The sequence below is a fragment of the Cynocephalus volans genome, chromosome 5 (assembly GCF_027409185.1).
Source record: "Cynocephalus volans isolate mCynVol1 chromosome 5, mCynVol1.pri, whole genome shotgun sequence".
NCBI classification, from domain to species: domain Eukaryota; kingdom Metazoa; phylum Chordata; class Mammalia; order Dermoptera; family Cynocephalidae; genus Cynocephalus; species Cynocephalus volans.
In genome coordinates this window covers 111,633,388-111,653,925 of record NC_084464.1, presented here as the reverse complement: position 1 = coordinate 111,653,925, position 20,538 = coordinate 111,633,388, and the positions used below count along the sequence as shown (strand labels likewise).

The following is a 20,538-nucleotide window of genomic DNA, read 5'->3' as shown; positions in this document are numbered from 1 at the left end:
CCCATATCAATGGCAATGATAAACTTGACAAGACTGTGAATACAACTGTCGTTGTTATTTAGCATTCCTGCAATCTAAATTTGTGCTTGAGTTTTATCAGTGTTATCCCTGTGATCACTAGAAATAAGAGATACTAGGGCTTTCATGGAAGCTCTCTGGTTCCTAGGCCATAATTTGAACTAAGAAGTAAAGGACCTGAACTTGTCATTTTCTTCCGTAAGTGCTGAAGTTCATTAAAAACAAACAACCCCCCCCAAAAAAACAACAAAAAAACCCTATCCATACCACAGTCTTTATAGTCATTACTACTGCCATAATAGTCAATGTAGTATAAATTTGGGCTCCCAAGATCCAGCTTCAGTAGGTACTTCATCACAATCTACTACAGGTGATAGCTTGATAGATTGATTAATTGTGATATTACTGCATGCAAAGGATTACTTGAATTTCATTTCCTATTGGCTCAGCACTGTGCTCAAGCCTAAGGTTGCAACCAAACAAAGCTCCAAATCCCATTTTTGGTGGTCTATCCATTGAGAACACTCCACTCCTGGGACTAGTTCTATATCAGTCATGGGCCAATCAGGAGACAGAAACCACAAAGTCAGTCAAACAGGGAAAGTTTAATATAAAGAATTATTAACTATAACAAGGGACTGGTGTAATGGGGAATTGGCTTGTAAACAATAAAGAGAACTCTAAAGAATACAGGGATAGCAGATATAGGGAGAAGCCGCTACTCTTTGGGGCTGAGATCCAGACCTCATTGGAGAGGATCTGGCCAAGGTTCATTGGATGGCAGAGACATTTTTTGAGGCTGCAAAACCACCCAGAAGGGTGCTGGGGAAACCCTTCACAGGAGGTGCCATGCCAGTGGGATTCTACCATGAAGCTGTATGCATCGCTGGAGCCAGGCACTGCAGAAGCTGCATGCTACAAGAACCCAGTGCTACAGAAGCCACGCACACTGCAAGAGCCTGCCTGGAGGAGCACACCAGAATCTAAAAGAAAAACCCTTCTTTCTCCTACAGGGTCCCTCTAGCATTCTCTACTGACAAAGGTTAACATTTTGCTAGTTTGCAAAGAGGAAACATTTACAGGGTCCATATTTATTATTGCAGAGCAGACAATAATAGGTGAATTTGGAGCTGAGGTGCAATAATTGATAACTGGTGTAGTATCTTGTCATGTTTAAGTTTTAGTTGTGATATCAAAGTTATCAATCTTCCTTTTGGCTTTTGCTTTTATACTGTTTCAGAAATCAGTTTGTGTGTGTGTGTGTGTGTGTGTGTGTGTGTGTGTGTATGCATTTAGATCTTCAATCCATTTGGAATTCATTATGTGTGCTGCAAGGTGATGATTTAATTTACTCTGGATAGAATGAACCTTCTTCTTAATTGGAAAAGCCACATACATGTAAATTTATGTATGTAAGTATGTTTCTCTGATCTGTTTTATCCCATTTATCTATTTATTTATTGCTTTACCCAAGATAGATTTTCTTGTTTGAACAAAAAGACTTGGATTAGGACTTTACTAAAGTCTGAGGAGGGCTTTCACGTTTGTAGGAACAATGAAAAGAGAGGATGGCATTCTCAAGTGAAACAAACAGAAACAAATGCCTTGAAGTTTATTTGGATTAATCTTTATTCAAATACTATGGTTTTTTACTTGTTAGCAAACACTACTAGCAGCAATACTCTCTTTTAAGTATCCCGCCTAACTAGTTACTCTAGAACTCATATTGAGAGGCTGCTGGTTGACCAGAGGCAAGGGATAGCTTGTAGGAAATCCAAATCAACACTTACATTTTAAAATCTAGGGCCAAACCCTACTTCATCCGGGACATTCAAGATGTAATCATCTCAGTCCTTCAACATTATCTTCCAAGTACTGATAAGAAAAATTAGACAAAAGGTTTTGATGGAATTTAGGGCCATTTTTATTCATTCAAATGCCTATAGAAATAAACTTGCAAATAGAAGTATGATTACCAATCAGATCTGAATAGGACTCTGGATGGAGCTGTTTGAACTTGAGAAGCTGTAAGGTGAACATTTTCTGCCACACTGGGTAGAAAAACATTGTCAATTCTTTTTTGGTATTTAATAAGTACCTGTAATATTAAGCAGATATTGATGTTTTTAAAGAACATGGTGAGTAATTCTTGTTACAACATCATGAAAAGTCTTTGCTATTAATGAGACCAGTATCATTGGTTCATTCTGGGTTAGGCCATTTAGTGTACCTTCTTATACATATTTTGCCACTTGTCATAAAGGGAACTGGTCAAGAATGAATCCATCAATGGAAAGCTATTTCCAGCCAAGGAAGAAAAGACATTCTATATTTGGAATAACCTAAAAGTTTATTAATATTTGATCATTTGTATTAGAGCAGTGCTAGTTTTTAGAAAATTATTTGTGTTCTGACATTCCAACCACGTATAAATTCCTCCTCAATCAGTATTTATCTGACTTTTCTCATAGGCTTTGCTTAAGAGGTCAGACCTTAGATATATTTGAAGAGCTTCCAACTAATTTTGTGCCTTTCCTGGCTCTCAGGCTTTTTGCTTGGGGTCTTTATACTGCACACAAACCAACAGGCCCACAAGACACTTCATTATAGGGTTCGTTTATTTAGTAGGGCAACGGCCAACAGACAAGTAGCCTTAGACCATCACCCTTCTAATCTCTCATATATGGTGGCTCTCTACTAGTGCACTTAGCTACCTAACAGCATTTTCAACCACAAGAGTTGTGATCACCAATACTTACACGGTACTCAGAGCTTTCAGAGGTGAAAAAGGGATGAGTGAACCTTGAAAACTCTATGGTCTCACACATATAAACCAAACTTTACTTCCTTTTGGAAAAAGCTTTTGCAGAAACAAGTTGACACATACTGGAATTTCATGTTTTGGGGAAAGATGACTGTACAGAGATTGGAGCATCAGGCAAACGGTGGACACTAATAATGTGGCCCTCCCTTGGCCAACCTGTTTCTTCCCTCTCATATCAGCATGTGTAGAAATACTGCAGTTTTTGGTCCAATAACCAGAGCATTGGCTCCAGAATTACACCTTTAAACAATTTAGAATGGCATAATTTTCTCTGAAGGAATGATTACATCTTTTCCTCCTAATTTTTCTCAAGGTAAGAGGAATTCTTAAATGTGTTGTTAGATATGCAAATTTCTAGAGGAATTCTGAAAGATAATGGAGCAAAGGGTAAAATACTTATTAAAGTAGTGCAGAGAAGGCATTGGAAGAGGATATCAGTGTTGTTTTCCTTAAGCTAAAAGCTGGAATATTTAAATTTTTTTTCAAATATGTGCTAACATGCATTCCAAGAATTTCCTTGGAGGGTAGATTTCTCACATGTTTTAAAATGACTTCTGAGGGCTGGCTGGTTAGCTCACTTGGTAGAGTGTGGTGCTGATAACACCAAGGTCAAGGGTTAGGATCCCCATACTGACCAGCCACCAAAAAAAAAAAAAAGGTGAGATAAAGTGACTTACGAAACTCTATTTCTGCCCTGTCAGGGAACTCAGATAAGAGATCTGATGCTTCTAATTAATTATTGTAGATGATCCAAAAAGAAGAAGAAATTCAGAGATAGAACACAGCAAGGTGTTAGTACTGACTTTGACATCTATTTATTGATTTGTAATTGAGTAGGTGCCATTGGGCTTAATTATTTCAACATCAGAATTTTATTATCCAGATCCAAAGCACCTAGATAAGACCCTGATATATATTTTTTCTAATGTAAGTTTGAAGTGACCCTAAAACCATAACTTCAGATGTAAAGTTTTCATTGTTTCATACATGTAATCAAACATTATTACTTACAGTCTTTGGTCTTTAAATTCTTCTTGTTATTGTACCGCCCATAAGATTAGTCTTTAAAAAGCATTGCTTATAGCATCTGGACAATGTGGAAGCAGAACTTAGGGAGTAGTGAGCCTGGGATATAAAGCCTATAACGTTAAAAATGTTAAATTATATCTCTGGTTGCAAGTAAAGGCCTAGATTTAATTCATCAAATGTTAGAGTTTAAGATGGTCATCTAATCCTAATCCATCTTAATCAATTTTTTCTTTTCAGCTTCATCAACTTTGAGTGAAGATGTCAAAATCTGGATGGAGTTTTTTGCTTGAGGGTCAAAGGACTAAGTAAAAGAGAAGGTGATGATGGGAGACTTGAACCATGGCTAGTAGAAGTGGGTAGACTGAGAAAGCCTCAGATGCATAGGACTTGGTAACTAACTGGATCTGCAGGGTGAGGAAGAACAGCTCCTGAATTTCTGGCTCAAGCCACTGGATATTTGGCAATAGTGTTTGCTGAGATGCACCTCCCCCACCCCAGAAGGAGTCAGCATGGGGGAAGGAGAGGTAGATAGGTTCCGTTTGACCTGTTGAACTTGTGAGCCTGAGACACATGAGTGCCCGAGACATCAGGTAGTAACTGGATATATGGGTCTAGAGCTCAGAGGAGAGTTTGGAGTGCAGGTGTGGACTTGGCAAACAATGATTAAAGGCGTGGGAACATATGCAATTATCCAGAAATAATGTGAAGTGAGAGGAGAGGAGGCCAGACAGAGTCCTGAACAACTCCAATGTTTAAAGGTTGGACAAGGGAGGAGAAGCAGCAACCAGTGAAAGAGGAAGCCAACCACAGGAGCAGCGCCATGGAAATAAAAGGCAGGAGGGCGTCTAGGAGGTGTGGTCGTGTGTTTCGAAAGCTGTTGAGTCATGAAGTAAGTGAGGACTCAGCAGTGTCCATTGGACATGGAGACTTGGAAGTCACGGAGGTCCCGGCAAGAGCAGTTGCAATAAAGTGGCGGTGACAAAAATCAGATTGCCGGTGGCGTGGCAGAGACCTATACTTGGCCCCAATTGCCATTGTTCTCTTTCTTTGCTAGTCTCTCAGAACCCCCAGTCTTTCCTTGGATACATGGTGGCCTAGTATAGAAACTACATTTCCTGGTCTCCTCTGTGTGGTCTTGGGGCTAAGTGCTGGCTAATGAGATATATGCACAAGTGTCGTGTGTGACTTCCAGGGAATGTCTTTAAGGGAAGCGTGGGCCCTTCCTGTTGCCTTCCTCCTTCTTGTGGGCCAGAAGGCTCAGATGGCCACCTGGGACCATGAGGTGAAAGTCTCAAATTGAGAATAGCAAAACATGAGAAAAACCCGGGTCCCAGCAATGGCAGAGCCACCCCAATAGCCACCTAGATGGTTTACCTCTGGACCTATTTTAAAATTAGAAATAACTTTCTCATATTGTTTAAGCCACTTTTATTTTTTATTTTTTGAGTGTGTCCTAACTTAATCCTAACCGATATGGGCTGCAGAGTGAATTAAATAAATTAAAGTGACTTAAGAGAGAGAATATAGGCAATTCTTTTAAGAAGTTTGACTGAAGAAGAGAAAGGCCAATAGCAGGAGAAGGGATACGTAGCAAAGGGAGGCTTTTATTCCACAGTGGGTCTTGTGATCCGGGCACATACCTGATCAATAATAATTGTTGGTTGTAAGATTAGAAGGCTGCATGGATGTGAAATATGAGTGTGTCGAAAAGAAGCAGATAAAAAATAGTTCAAGGCCCCTGAAAAGGTAGGAACAGATGGGATCCTGCACACACGATGGCCCTGGGGAGGAAAAGGGGCACATTTTCATTTGCACAGGAGGGAAGGAGACCAGCTGAGACCAGGTGGACAGGGAGATAAGAAGTACAGTTCCTATCTGATGGTCTTTATTTTCTTTCTTTTTTTTTTTTTTTTAGATTTCAAATTAGATATTATTGCCTATATTTTTTTTGTGTTACATTTTCTTGTTTCTTTGCATAGCTAATAATTTTTGCTTGTACTGAACACCTTGGATGATATAATGCATGGATTGGATTCTGTTTTCTTCCTCTGAACAGTACCCTGGTGGACAATTAACTTTGAGGGAATCAGACTCTGACTTCATCACCTCTGCAAGGAGAACAGCTGAAATCTCCACTCAGCTATTTAAATCTTCTCACCATTGCTTTCCACTGAACTCCTGTAGACTCCCTCATGCATGCATAGTCTGGGTCTTTTCCCTCTCTGGTTGCCTACTTCCCAAGATCTCTCCTCTCACTTTCTAGCTTCAAGCCAATAAAAGTGCAGCTTTCTGCTTCGGTTTCAGCTGCCTTGAGCCATGTAGACTGAAACTGCCCCCAGGTGAAAAGCCACATGAACATAAATCTTCCTCAGTCTAGTTCCTTTCTGTAAGGAAAGACTACCTTCCACTTTCTTCCTACTTTCAGTCATTTTTTTGGTGTTTTCACATAGTTTAGAAAAACATTTTGTTTATAATTGCTTATAATTTGGTCAAAATTGTAATTGAACATTTGTTTATGTTGTTTACAAGTTTCACATTGTTTTTACTTGTTATCTGCAAGAGTTTTAGTCCAATACAAATACAAGCTATTTGGTCATTACTGGGAATGAAAATGGCCAGTATTGGAAAGTTCTTAATATAATGATAGTCATGTTTATCAATCTCTTATTTTATGATTAGCGTTTTTTGTTTTATGTAAGGGATCCTGTAATACCATCAAGATTATGAAGGTATTATTCTATATTTTTTTCTAAAAGATTTTCTTTATTGTAACAGTTGATTGTACATATCTGTGGGGTACACAGTTGAGTATCAATACTTGTGTACAGTATGTGATGCTCACATCAGAATAACTATTATATTCAATAATATACATTGTCATTGCTATTAGTGGCCCTTCTGATGCTCTTTAATTTCCCTGTGAAGTAGGACATGAAGGGTTCAGGGTTTGAGGGGAGTGTGCAAAGGTCTAAAGAAATGAGGAAGATTTAAAATAGTTGCTATGGAGAGGAGGACGGAGCTGACCACTCCCTCCCCCAGCTCCAGGGAACACGTGAACCGGGCCTAAGCCAAGCAGACATCTTAGTCTCTGGCCTCAGTGATTTGTTCAAAATTGGCACATAAGCCAAGTCAGCCCAGGCAGAGCCCAATTTTTTTTAACTGCCCCCATCTCCACACCCACTCCTGCCATGCTGAACTTGAACAGAGGATGGAAGCTACAGAGGTGGCAGCCACCTTGCCTCCCACAGGGCTCTACTTCCTCTCTGTCCCCAGCCTCTCAGAGCCCAGAGCTGGAGGGTGAAACCAGTCCTTATGAAAAGTTCAACTTGATCAAGCTGTCTTTAGCCAGTCCACCTGTAAACACTGTACAATGTTGTGAGCCAACGGATTTCACTTTTTCCTTCAGCATTTTGAGAATAACTGCTCTGGAACGAATTGTAGTTTCTCAGGAGTTGCAGACCCTAGGGGAATCCATGTTAATACCAAATAAAGAGAACTCACCCTTGACTGTGCCTATGCTTCCAGCAGAGGAAGCAGTGACATACTGTTGCAGGAGAGTCCTGGGTCACTCGGAGATTCCAACTGGACAACAGCTGAGAAAGGAGTAGGAATATGGCTGACCTTTACCTTTTAGCACTGATAGTGTAAGTGGCATCTGGTTGTCCCCTCAGTGTGCTGGGTACACAAAGTCGTGACCAAGTCTTCTCCCCACTAGTGAATCTACATGCGGGATGTCCCCACGAGCCCCCTCCCCACCTCATTGCAGAGGGGAGCAGACGGGGGCTGAGGCCTGGGGGTAACTTCCACCACTACTTCCTGGGAAAGAGGCTTCCCTTCCACTCCTGCCCCATCCCCAATCCTGGGAATTAGGGTCTCCCCCACCTGCCTTGCACCTCCCTCTGAATCTCCTTCGTAAATGTGCAGGTGTTGGGAGACATGAACGGCAGTTTGCTAGGACATAACCCAGAAAGGGAGTAAAAAGATGCTTGGCTAGGCTGGAAGAAAGAAAAAGAGAGAAAGAAAAATCTCAGGGAATGTGTAGAGGTTGGTGTAAGGTGTAGAACTGCTCAAGGTCAGTGGACAAAATAGGACCCTTAGGATCTCATGGTGGGCTTTGTCTTTGGGGGGCAGGGACAGCTGGTGGAGGGGTGGCTGGGACAGGGACCATGGCTAGTAGTAGTGGGTAGACTGAGAGAGCCTCAGATGCATAGGACTTGGTAACTAACTGGATCTGCAGGGTGAGGAAGAACAGCTCCTGAATTTCTGGCTCAAGCCACTGGATATTTGGCAATAGTGTTTGCTGAGATGCACCTCCCCCACCCCAGAAGGAGTCAGCATGGGGGAAGGAGAGGTAGATAGGTTCCGTTTGACCTGCTGAACTTGTGAGCCCGAGACATTAAACACACAAATGAAAGTAACCAACATCTGCACGATTACTCAGTGCCACCACACTATGCTAAGTGTCAGACATGCATTATTTCATCTGATCCTCAGAATGAACTTTCGAGGTGGGTATTCCCATTCTACGGAGAGGCTAAATTAGCCTCTAATGTCACACAGGTAGCAGTGACAGAGCCAGGGTTTGAACTCTGGCTGTCTTACTCCAAAGCCCACACACTCAACCACGAGGCTATGCCACAGAACAGGAAAGAAGGGGCCTGACTGATCATAACCATAAGCCAATCATGGTTACTGCTATTTGGTGATATTTCAGATAGTCAGATCTATAAGAGAACTTAGAGTTTATTTTGTCCTCACCTTACAGAGGAGGAAGCTAGTTTAGAGACATCCTGGAGTCTGGCCTCTGCTGCATGCTGCCTGCTAGCTGTACTATCCAGAAGGCTATTTTCATAGGATTCCTCAAGCCCCCAGCACCCGAGAATCATAATGTACTTTATGAATAACATCTGAGAAATGTGGTCATTGGTTTCTCAGGGTATTCAGATGCTTCAAAATCCAGTGAAGTACCCAAAGTCCTTTAAGTAGTATATCAGACACTTCTGGGACCAGCTTTTATTACTGAAACCTTTTAGTATAGGATGTCAGTACTCCAAGGTGAACTAAAATAGGAAGTTCTGACTGTAAATCAGAATTAAGGTTTATTGATCCATGCGTCATTCATTCATTCAGCAAACATTGTGGAGGACCAACTCAATAACCACTGGGTTGTTATTGCTAGTCACTGAGACCCTCCTTCGATTTAGATGCCAGAGACTGGGACATTTTTCTAGCCAAATGAGGGGGTATCCTTACTGCCTGGTGAGTTCATCCAGACAGATGATTGCTCAGCACCATTAAGCTGACTTTGTAGCTCTTCTATGCACTGGAAAGCATCCAGCTTCACACTATGCTCCTGGGCAAGTTGGCTTCTTATCTGAGGGGAAAGTGCTTAGGAAGCAGAGATGCTTTGTGGTGCTCATTTAGTTCCCTCAGTTCACAGGGGGGTCCCTAGGGAGAGCGTGTCCTCTCAAAGTACTGGTTAGGCTGAACTCAACCTTCCGAGAATCAAGAGCTTTAAGAAGGCCAAGAACTTAACCAAAGAGGAGCAAAGTTAGCCCTTGAATTTCCTTATTACCATATAATAACTAGGAGCTTATTCACAAAGTTGTATCTTTCATGTTTATTTCACCAGATGGGTAGAGAAAGAGGGGAGTGGGGGCCCTGATCACACAGGCCCTTGTAGGCCAAGCCATGGCATCTACACTAAGGACATGCAGGAGCCCTTAGATGACTTCAAGGAGAGGAAAGACTTGCTCTTTCTCCCAGATCTGTACTGCCACCGTGTCCCAGGTCTGACAGAGGCCTGTCCCTGGAGGTAACCTTTGTATTTACTAGTGTTGCTCTCCCCTTGCATAGCCAACCTATAGTCCCAAGCCAGAGTCACTGGGTCCAAAGAACACCTTATCTGCATAGATCACAGGTATTTTTCTTTTTAAATTTATCATCTCCTAATTGTTTTTAATTCAAAGAAGGTAATACACACTGTAGTGGATTGAATAGAGTTCTCCCCAAATTCATGTCAACCTGGAACCTCAGAATAGGGTTTTACTTGGAAATAGGGTCTTTGCAGATATAATTAAGTTAGGATGAAGTTATACTGGATTTAGGATGGGTCCTAAATCCAATGAATGTTGTCCTGATAAGAAGAGGAACACATAAGGACATAGACACACAGAGGGACACATAAGGAAGAAGGCCATGTGATGACAAAGGCAGAAACTGGAGTGACATTAACCGCTAGCCAAGGAATGCCAAGGACTTCAACAGTCACCAGAAACTAAGAAAGAGACAAGGAACAGATTCTTCCTCCTAAAGAAGCCAACCTTGCCAAGACAAGTTGAACATCCCTAATCCAAAAATCTGAAATTTGAAATGCTCACAAATCCGAAAATTTTTGAGCACGGACATGATGCTCAAAAAAAAATGCTCATTTGGCATTTTGGATTTCAGATTTTCAGATTAGGTGTGCTCAACCTGTATGCATTTTGCAAATATTCCAAAATCCAAAAATATCCAAAATCTAAAATACGTCTGGTCCCAAACACTTCAGAAAAGGGATACTCAGTCTGTACTTCAGTTTGAGACTTCTGGCCCCTGAACTGTGAGAGAATACATTTCTATTGTGTTAAGCCATCCAGTTTGTGGTAATTTGTAACGGCAACCCTAGGAAACTAGTACACATGCTTATCTCAAAAATTCAGCCACATGTGTTTAAAATCCTACTCCTGCTTATATAGACCCAACCAGAAGGCCCATGAACACTCAGAGCTGTGACCACAGGCTTGTCCTAAAGCATTAAAGGGGGTCATTCTTGTGTGTGCTAAAAATAAATTTCAGCATATTATCAGAGCTCCACAGTAAGGAGAACTTCCAGTTATAAACTAGGTCCAAAGTCCCTCTATGTACTACAGCGATTTCTATAGGATCCTCATTCTTTATGGGCAGGAGCCAGGGTAGACATCAGGATTTCTTGAGCCAGGCCAGGGTTAAATAAATTTGAGAAAGACTAGCAAAGGAAAGAAACAATTTACTAAGGGCCTACCTTGTTAACACAAGCACAATCCAGTCCCACTTCACAGAGGTAGGTATAGTGACTTGCCAAGGCCACATAACCAGTTAGTAGAAGAGCCAGGATTTTAGTCCAGGTCTATCTGTTTCCAAGACTTGGCCACCTTTCTATTCCCAACAAAAATATAAACAGCCAATATTTATTGAGAGCTGTGTATCAGGCCCTGTTCCAAGTGCTTTATTTGAATTACCTAATTTAATCATTCCCCAAATCACATGAAGTGAGTGCATTATCTCCATGTACTGATGAGGAAACTAAACCACAGAGAGGCCATAGACCTTGTCCAAAGTTACACAGCTGGTGGGCCAGGGGAATGAACCGGGCACTAGACTCTAGTGCCTGTGCTCTAAGTGACCTCACTAGGCACAGGAGGCAGGCAAGCACACTGATGCTCTCTGAGGTCAGACAGTCAATACCTGCCTGTGGAGTCAGAGGTTGGAGATGGATTAAGGAAGCCACTGCTGGCCACTGGGGCTCTTGCTGGCTGACGATTACTACTGGGGGTGGGTAAGCCCAAGACATGAGCTGTCAGGAGAGCTGGAGAGGTAGTTTAGGAAGGGCCAATGGTTTTTATACACATTTGGTAAAAATGTATATTAATTGAGAGAAACCTCAAACTATGCATTTGACTACCTCTAGAATCTCTGTCATTAGACACATAATTAACGATTAACTAGAGAGAACTTTGGAGAAACTAATCTATGAACCTCCCTATTTTTGTGGTGGCTTTTAGAGAAGCATAATTTGTAGAACAAATGTGGGATGCCAAATTTTCCTTACAGGCTCAGTCATTTTGGTTTATTTTTTATGAAATAAGTGTGAAATTCTAATTTTCTTTTATTCTAAAGCTATCGTTTTCTCTCTCCATTTCTATGTGAATATTTTCTTTAGCATTCCGTCAACTAGATTTTTAACCCTTTTTTTTTGTATAGTCTCCTTACTGATCTCCTTGGCCATGTGAAACACTTGACAAATAATTTAATTCAGGCTTCCAATTCTGTCTCCTACTATCTCTGGCGAATGAATTGATTTCTCCACTTGATGGATACGAGCGGAGTGTTCGCTCGGTAGGTACTGTTTCTTTTTCCTTTTTTATTGAATTACATCTGTGGCCTGCTCTTTTGGAACTTGCATTAATCCACATCTACATTAGAGTATTTCCTCCTTTTTATTTTTTTGTATGTTTTTGCTGTGGGGGATATTTAACAAAAATAGATTATGTCTGCAAACCACTCAGCCTTTCATTTTCGTCTCTGCAGTTTTGGAAACACTTGATTAAATCCTTTTATAATAGCTTCTGTAATACTTGTTGCTTTTCCAGATTACTTGTCAGAATTTCCTAAAGAATCCCTAGTTCACAGACTAGAGCTGGGTGGAAATATGCTTTTCAAGTGAGTTACAGGGTGCCGGGATTCTGAGCCCTGCGGCAGTCAAGCCATCGTTGCTCACCCCAGAAATCACCCCCAGTGCATGTGTAAATATTACCATTTTCCTGGTGTGCCTAGAAGTGACAATGTTGACAAACACTGCTGTGGAGGGCCCAGGAGAGGCATGGCAAGGCAGGGGAAGAATGAAACAGTTCTTGCGGGGGCACCCAGACTGGCTCTTGAGTGGACGCCACCACAGCTGGAGTTTACCTGGTGGAGTTCTCGCTTCATCTTCTGCTGCAGCTGGCCCAGTCTAGAAAGCCCCCTCAGCCTCTTCGGTAAGGACCTGCAGCTGCTGTTCTTTTTGCTCCACATCTTCCAAGAGCTCCTCCATGCTGGAAGTTTTCATGAAACCCAGCTGCTGCCAGTTGAGAACTTCCTGGGTCACTCTGTGTTCTAACTCCTTCAGCAATTGAGCCTGTGGCAGGAAAAGGCCAAAGGAGATGAACAAGGCACAGAGCCTCTCTCAGCAGAAGGCAGGAGAGGGTGGACAGTGTAACAGCCATCCCCTCCTTTGGGGCCCAGGGGCAGAACTATGTGGCGTATTCCTGGGCTCCAGGTAATACAGCCCAACTACCCTGTCCTATGCTGGTCAGCAGCAGCAACAATGAAAGCCAGGCCAGTGATGATGCCACCATAAAGCAATACCAGGTCAAATAATCTGGTCTTTTAATACCAAGGTTTAATGGTAATGTGTATGTTAATTAGCTTGTTAACCAAATAATCATATCAATCACCGTGACATTTGCATTGTCACAGAAGCTTTGTCATGAGGCAGCTGTGGAGGCATCATGCTATTCATGCAATGAGTGAGGAAGGAGGTTCTGATTTTGGCTCTATTTTGGCTTCCAAAATGGCTTTGGGGAAGCCAACTTCTAGATGGTTAAAGAAGGGCAAGAGTAGTGATAATTTTGTTCTGTTCCAAAGTTTTTATATTAAGTAGCACCCTAAATACAAGATGGTCAATCGTTAATTATAATATAAATCATAATTATTCATATTTGTATGGTGACTTTACAGTTTACCAAGTACTTTACAAAATTAACTCACCTGATGTGCAATCATGGAGGAGTAAGGTCCAAAATGAACAAATCATATTTTGTGCTTTAAGTATGTCCAACTTTCCCAGGCTGTTATTTAAATTCACCTGCTTTCACTCTAAACCTAGGGCCTCTCTGCTTCATTCATGCTCAAGCATTCATAATTGGCACAATTATGAAAAGCTTAGACTTAAAACACCTTTATTATGGTGCCAGCCCATACTGAGCAGCAGTAACTTCTGAAAGTAAGACTGAGTGTGGATCATCAGGAAAGGACCCGAGACCCTCTGCTTGGGGGCTAATACTGAAGTCTGGACCATGCTCCACGTGCAGAGGGTTGCTGGCAATGAAAAGTGTTTGGACCATGAAAGGCAGAGACCTAGATCCCAAGACATCCTTTGTTAAAAAGGTCCTCAGAGAAACAGACACACACACACACACACTCACACCACAAGACAATGAACTTGCTTATGAGTAGTGTTTTATCTTGGCCAAATCCAAGTTAGAACAAAAGCCTTTTGGCCACTGCCCTGGGTTTCTGGGCTGGAAAGAAGGGAGAAGGGAAGCCGAGGTCCGGGCCATCTTTTCCTGGCTGTGCCATCTGCTTGGTTTCACGCTGTGGACCTCTGGTGACTGGTGCTGGCAGCCACAGTGCCACGTCTAGTTGTCACGTTCAGCTTTGCAGGGCATGTTCAAAGAGAGGGAAGAAGAGATTCTGAGGCTTGGATATCTGCTTATGCTGCTGCACCCGCGTCCTGGGTTGGCAGCCTGAGTCCTGGCCAGGGCCTGCCTGAGAGCCAGTAACTGTTGTAGAAGGAAACCCACTTCTTGGTCTGCCAACAGCTTGGTGCTCAAACACTCTTCCTTGCTTTGAATAGATTCCTGTAAACATCCCAAGCACAGTAAGACAGGAAATAAATTTCCTTCCCATATTTCTAGTTTCACAGCAGTATCTAAACCACTTCGTCATCCACTCTTTAAAGTTTCTGGTGGGACTGAGCTCCTGCTATCACTGCTTCCGTGATTAATGAAGAATACTGCAACAGATGAGAGTAAACAAAGACTCGCACAGACAGCAAGTGAAAGTTTCCAAACTGCTCTCAGTATGCGCTTTGTTATTGATTTGCTTTAAAGTAGATTTTCCACTTATTTTGTTACTTCATTTTCGTCACATAATCAAATATGAAACCCAAAGAGGTGCAGTATTTTGACAAAGCAGCTTCGAGGCCTTGCTAACACCTCTCCTCCATCTTTTCACTTCCCTGTGCTAACTTCTCTGATCTGTTCTCTGTCACCATTGGCTCCTGCTGCTTTTCTACATCTCCCAAGGCTCTCACATTGCCTGTTCCCAGGAAAAATCACCAGCTGTCAGATCCTTCAGGATGGCTGGCAGCTGCAGTCAAGGAGGCTCAGGGACCCCCCCGCCCTTGCACCCGGGGCTGGGCGGGGCGGCCTCCCTCCGCTGCTCACCATCTCTGCCCTGCTCAGCTGGCCCCGTAAGTGTGTCTGCTGCGCCGCCAGACTCCAGCAGCCCAGGCTCCTCAGTTTACACACCAGGGTGGCCAGCCTGCAGTCGTCCTGCTCCAGGGCCCGCAGCTGCTCCTGCTAAGAAGGATCACTTTCAGAAAAGGCTGTCCCCCCAATACTTTTCCCGGGAAGGGCACGAATCCCAACATCAGAAACATCTTTCCAGAAGATGACACAATTGTACAGTGAGTCCCAGTGCCCCTTTAAAATGCCTGATGCCATGCGCTCTCAGGCAAGCCAGACTGGAATGTGAACGGGGTAAATGGTAGGCTCAGATGCTAGGATGAAACGCTGATATCCCACTGCTAAGTGAAAGCACGTGCTTTGGCTGGGCTTGCTTTCATTCCTTCGGCAGGTCTGGCAGAGCCCCGTTTTTTCTTCAGGTCCTTCATATTGTCAATTCCTTCTGTTCTCACTTCACCGATGAGCTCACACAGCTTTCTGGATCAAATTAAGCTGATTCTCATCCAGCTTCTCCTGCAAATTGCAGACTCAAATCAAGGAAGCACAATGGATTTGTGGGGGGAGGGATGTGAAGAGTAGCTGAGGCAGAGCCACTCTGCTTCTAAAACATAACTTTGGAAGTGATTTCACTTGAAAATATCCACCCAGGCAATTATTCCAACAGGTGCTATATGGAAGTCACACTACGGGCCCCGTGGACATTGTCTTTAATCCACAGGGTTTCACTATTCGGATACCCGCACATCTTAAAGCGTGCCTCACTGGTCACACCAAGGCAAGTTGGTAGGACGAGGAGGTTGCAGGTAGAAAACCTGCTGACCGAATCGCCCCTGGTAAGAGTTACTTGGGAAGTTGAACCAAGGATTTTTGCTGACAGGTTGACTCAGAGCAGAATCTGACCAAATGAGACACTGTAGATGAGCCACTACTGAGGAACTCCATTAAATAAAGTGGAAGGTGGCATCAGGCTGTCTGTCTTCCTATTTAGGTCGGAGCAGAAACCTCATTATGAAACACTGCTCTGAATGGCTTATGGCTTAATGGCTTATGGTGAATGTCTGATCAGTGGCAAGTTCACCTTCAGACCCAGCACTCTGGACTGATTTATGTCTCTCCCAAATTCACATATTCACACCCGAACCCCCAATGTGACAGTATCTGGAAATAGGACCTTTAGCAGGTAATTAAGGTTAAAATGAGGTCATAACAGTCGGTCCCTATTTCAGTAAGAATGTGGTCTTAGAAGAAAAGAAAGAGAGAGAAATCTTTCTGTTTCTTTCTACCATGGGAGGACACAGCGAGAAGGCAGCTGTCTGCAAACCAGGAAGAGAGCCTTCACCAAAAGCAGACCATGCTGGCACCCTGATCTCAGACTTTCAGCTTCCAGAACTGTGAGAAAATAAATTTCTGTTGTTTAAGTTAGCTAGCCTAAGGTGTTTTGTTATGGCAGCCTGAGCAGATTAAGATACCCAGCGTCCTTGGGGTGATAGGTAGGGGTAAGAGTGACCTCTCACCTCTGAACCACTTCCCTGGAAAGGAAGGAAGGAGGATAGTGCCCAGATGGGAGACATGGCAGGAAGCCTGGCTGCTGGCCACACAGAGGAAGCTTCCCCGCTTCCTGGGATGCTGGAGTAGAACAGGGATTCTCTACTCTAGGGGGGCTCAGTGGAAGTACTTTAGCCTGGGAGAAGTAGATAATCCACTTCTTATCTAGGAATCTGGCAGAAACTAAAAGGAACTTAAGAAATTTCTCAACAATATCACACTCAAAAAATCGCTTAGCAAATTTCAGCCTTCACTGTCTGTTCATCCCTCTCCTGCAACACCAGGCCCAGTGCATTTTGGTTTTGATCCTTTAATATGAGAGATTTTTCCATGAACTTTTTGAAGTACCCTCATATTTGTATACACTTGTTCTTTGCAAGTAAGAAAAAATCTCCAGTCCTCTCTGAAATGACCAGGCCAAGCAGAGCATCTGTTGAAGTTCCTATGAACATAACAACACTAGGGACCACTCCAGAACCCCTGGGGAGAGGTAGGGAGGTAAGGACCCAAATGGGGCTTGTTCTGAGGGGCATCAACAGCAGGGAATAGGGCAGGGTTGAGGGAAACTGTAGACCTGGGGATGGTAGGCTTGTACTGAAATTCATACTTGAAAGGCAGCGGCCCAGGCTCTCCCATAGCACATTTTAATCATGATATATCTATCCTACAGCTGTCAGACATCGTAAGAAGGAGACTGGCTTCCATAGTGCTGTGGGCACATGGGCACCACATCATCCTCTTTTGGGATGGGTCTTTACTGACAGGTCAGCAGCTCCCTAACTCCAGATGTGAGAGGAAGGCTGGCAGGCATTTTGGGTTGGAAAAATCTCTGAAAGATTTCAAATTCTGAATCTGCCCAGCAAGCTCTCAGGAGGTGCCAGCTGCTACTTACACTGGGGTCTGGCCTGGCCCAGGACACTGTGTTCTCCTTTTTGGATAGTCAGGCTCAACAGATAAAACAGTGGTTAGAACAGGTGGGGATCTGGAGCAGCAAAACACCCGCTCCTCCCAATAGCGATCAGATGGCAACTGGTAGTAGAGTGTGAAAAGTAAACATCTAAATAACCCAAAATTCAATGTCTATCATGGGAAAATAATAATGAGCCTTTGCTAACTCTCTGCAGTGAAAGCTTGGAGCTGGAAAGTTCTTGGGCCCAAGAATCTCTTATTACCACAAAGCCCATGCTGTCACTGATCCCTTGGTGCACAGCTGCTGTGGGAATCAGTTACACCTGGCTCCCCATGGGCTGCCCAGACGTCTGACACAGGACACTTACTTTTATGTGTAAACAGGTCACAAACAAAGCCTGGACTGATGCTTCATATTCTTCTTGAACTTCTTTTCTAAATCTGCTTTTTGAGATTCAGATTCTACTCTTCTAAGTCCATAAGTTGGGCTCTCAGAGCAGTAATTTCCATCATCATATCGTGACTGAGCTCTGCAACCTAGCAGCAGAAATATATTCCTATATATATTTTAATAGATAACAATTGAGGAAAACAATTTAACTACTACAAAATAGTTCCTTATAGATTAGTATTGACTTTGCACTTCTATTTTGAACTTAATGAAGAGGACGAAAAGCCTAATGTGTAAATGTGGGAGGAAGAATCTAAGGTTGATTCAATGGTCCCAGACACATAATACATGCTCAATAAATGGTTGCTGAATGAATGACCCCATAAAAGCCACTACTTAAGCACTTCTCAATTGGAGAAAATACTTCAGCTGTCTTGGCCTCCATCTCCAAACTGGCCTTCCCTTGACACCTCTGCTTTTTTGGATGCACTTTAACTGGCCTCAAAAAACACACCCCCTCACCTCCCCCCGCCATAACAAGAACAAAAACAAAATAATACAAACTAACAAAAACAACCAAAAATCTCAAGGAAAAAAAAAAAAAAAGTCCTCTAAAGAGGATTGCTTTACATTCCTCGGGTATTTCTGCAGTGGACCTTCATTGATGGGACTTCTACAGGTGACAAAGGCAAATGACACTAAGAAGTCCCATTCTGGCCAACCCTGAGAGAGTAAATGTGAGAAACAGAGAAAAAACCCTTTTAATAGTAACTGACTTACCTGACCAGCATTGTCTTCGGGTGGACTCCAACCTCTTCATGTAACATCTGATTCCTGAGGAGGAGAATTCAGTGCACAACCAAACCCAACTGTTCGCTCTTCCAGCCATGGCTCGCCAGAATGACACGCACCAGACACCTCCCGTTGGTGTTAATGGAGACTCATTTTGAGATCCTCAGGCTCCGCTTGGAGCAGGACGGTGCCTGTCACCCACTGGACTTCAGGATGTCCAACACAACATCAAAAGACAACATCAACTTCCAGGTATCCACGCTGATGCGGAGAACCCAGCCATGGGGATAAGCCAAAATGTGGGTGAATCCAGGACTCGTTATTTGATATTTTAATGCTCCATTTGCTTTTTTGGCTAGTTTTTCAGACGTTTGCACTTTTCGAAAGTATAAACTAAAATTACACTGAACCTCTGATGCAATCTATTTCCAAACAGTGAGCAACGTAGGAAGGAGTGGCTCCTGAGTCCCACCAGTGGGACTGCATTTTAAGGAAGTCCCATCGGTGACACTGGCCCGTGATGTGTGTCCTGAAGACAGAGTTCACGCAAGGACCCTGGTTTCTTTGCTAGACCAGCAACAGCACAAGGTGCCTTGTGCTTGCTGAGGGTGGGAAGGCTGGCTGTGCACCTTCCCCCGGGGCCCAGCCCCTTTGTTGCTCACCTCTGCTATCCCCCACCGGACACCTCCAAAGCACACAACCCAGTGCTACTGGGACATCACCTCTGCAGCTGAGAATACCAGAGCCCAAGAAAACAGCCAATGAAAAGAGACATTTGGAGAGTACCATCCACCCTCAATCATGGCATAAGAACCACCTCCCACACACCCCGACTGAGTTTGACTTTGCTCTTCGGCGTGGCTCCTGGCCTCCCTGCCCACATCCATTCCCACTCTGTTCTCATCTCCCTGGACCTACTTGTTCCTTCTGGCAGAGCCTCTGCCTCGCATGCTGCAACACGTGCTTGTAACACACGGAGTAGGTCTCAAAGTTTCTGCGTTCTCCTGCCATCACATCACAGCCCAGGGACAGCAGGCAGGCCTCCAGGAGGTCTTTCCTGAAAGTGATCTGAAGAGCAAGGGGCATCATTCCCAGAAGTTCCCGCAGGGCAGCCTCACCACCCGGGGCTCTGGGCACATGCTGCCCTGGGTCACAGACCCACTGTCATTTCTCCTGTGTACCAAGACATCGGCTCTGGCCTTGCAAGCCTCTCTTTCAGGTCTGCTCTAAACATTTGCAGGGCCAGGAACAAGACAAATGGAGGCCCACATATCACATGTCTAAGTATTTACATGTTATAAATCAATCTAATAAACTATTGCAGTGAAACATTTAATCCTCCTACCTTGTAAAACAGAAGTGCAAAATGACCTGGAAGGCCAGGTTTGAATTTATTATCCTTGGACTACTCTGAGTTCTATGCTGAAGTGTGGAGACCTGGGGAGAGCTGATCCCCCACCCATAGTTCACAGTATGACCCCTTCTCTTCCCACCTCTGGCTTCACATCATACTGTGAGGGCCCTTCCATGCTCGGGAGTGGACACCCCAGCCCACATGTCCAAAATGCAGCTACACAGCTGTCCCTTGGCCACACCCAGGCCAGGGGTGTGCACACTGGTGGTGAGGTCCACTCTAACCCTGGGGAGGAGGATCCAGGGAGGAGGCCCACACAAGCCCTCGACTCATGGAGTTCCAGGACCCCAGGTACCTGCCTCATGGCCTAGAGGAAAGGCTGGGCTCTGAGTGGACATGTCCCCATTGTCCTGGGGATTTCTCACCCCATGGAGAAGGCAGGGCTGGAGAAGGGCCAGAGAGGGGCTCTCTGAAGATTGGGCATCTGGCATGGGCCCCTTGTGCTCTGTTCTAAGGACCATGGGGCTCACTCTATAGGCAACTCCATCCCTCCCCTTTCTCCAGGAGATCGGGCATGCTTTTTGAAGAGGTGGCCATGAAGGAACAGAGGCAAAGTCCAGCCCTTCAAGGCAGGCTTAATTTAGGCTCT

The 20,538-nt window shown here is 43.8% G+C and overlaps 1 pseudogene; it reads right to left on the bottom strand.

Annotated features, from left to right (window-relative positions):
* Positions 1–1,990: 1,990 nt before the first annotated feature.
* LOC134379124 (uncharacterized) overlaps positions 1,991–20,538 on the bottom strand; it is a 153,272-nt pseudogene continuing 134,724 nt past the window's right edge.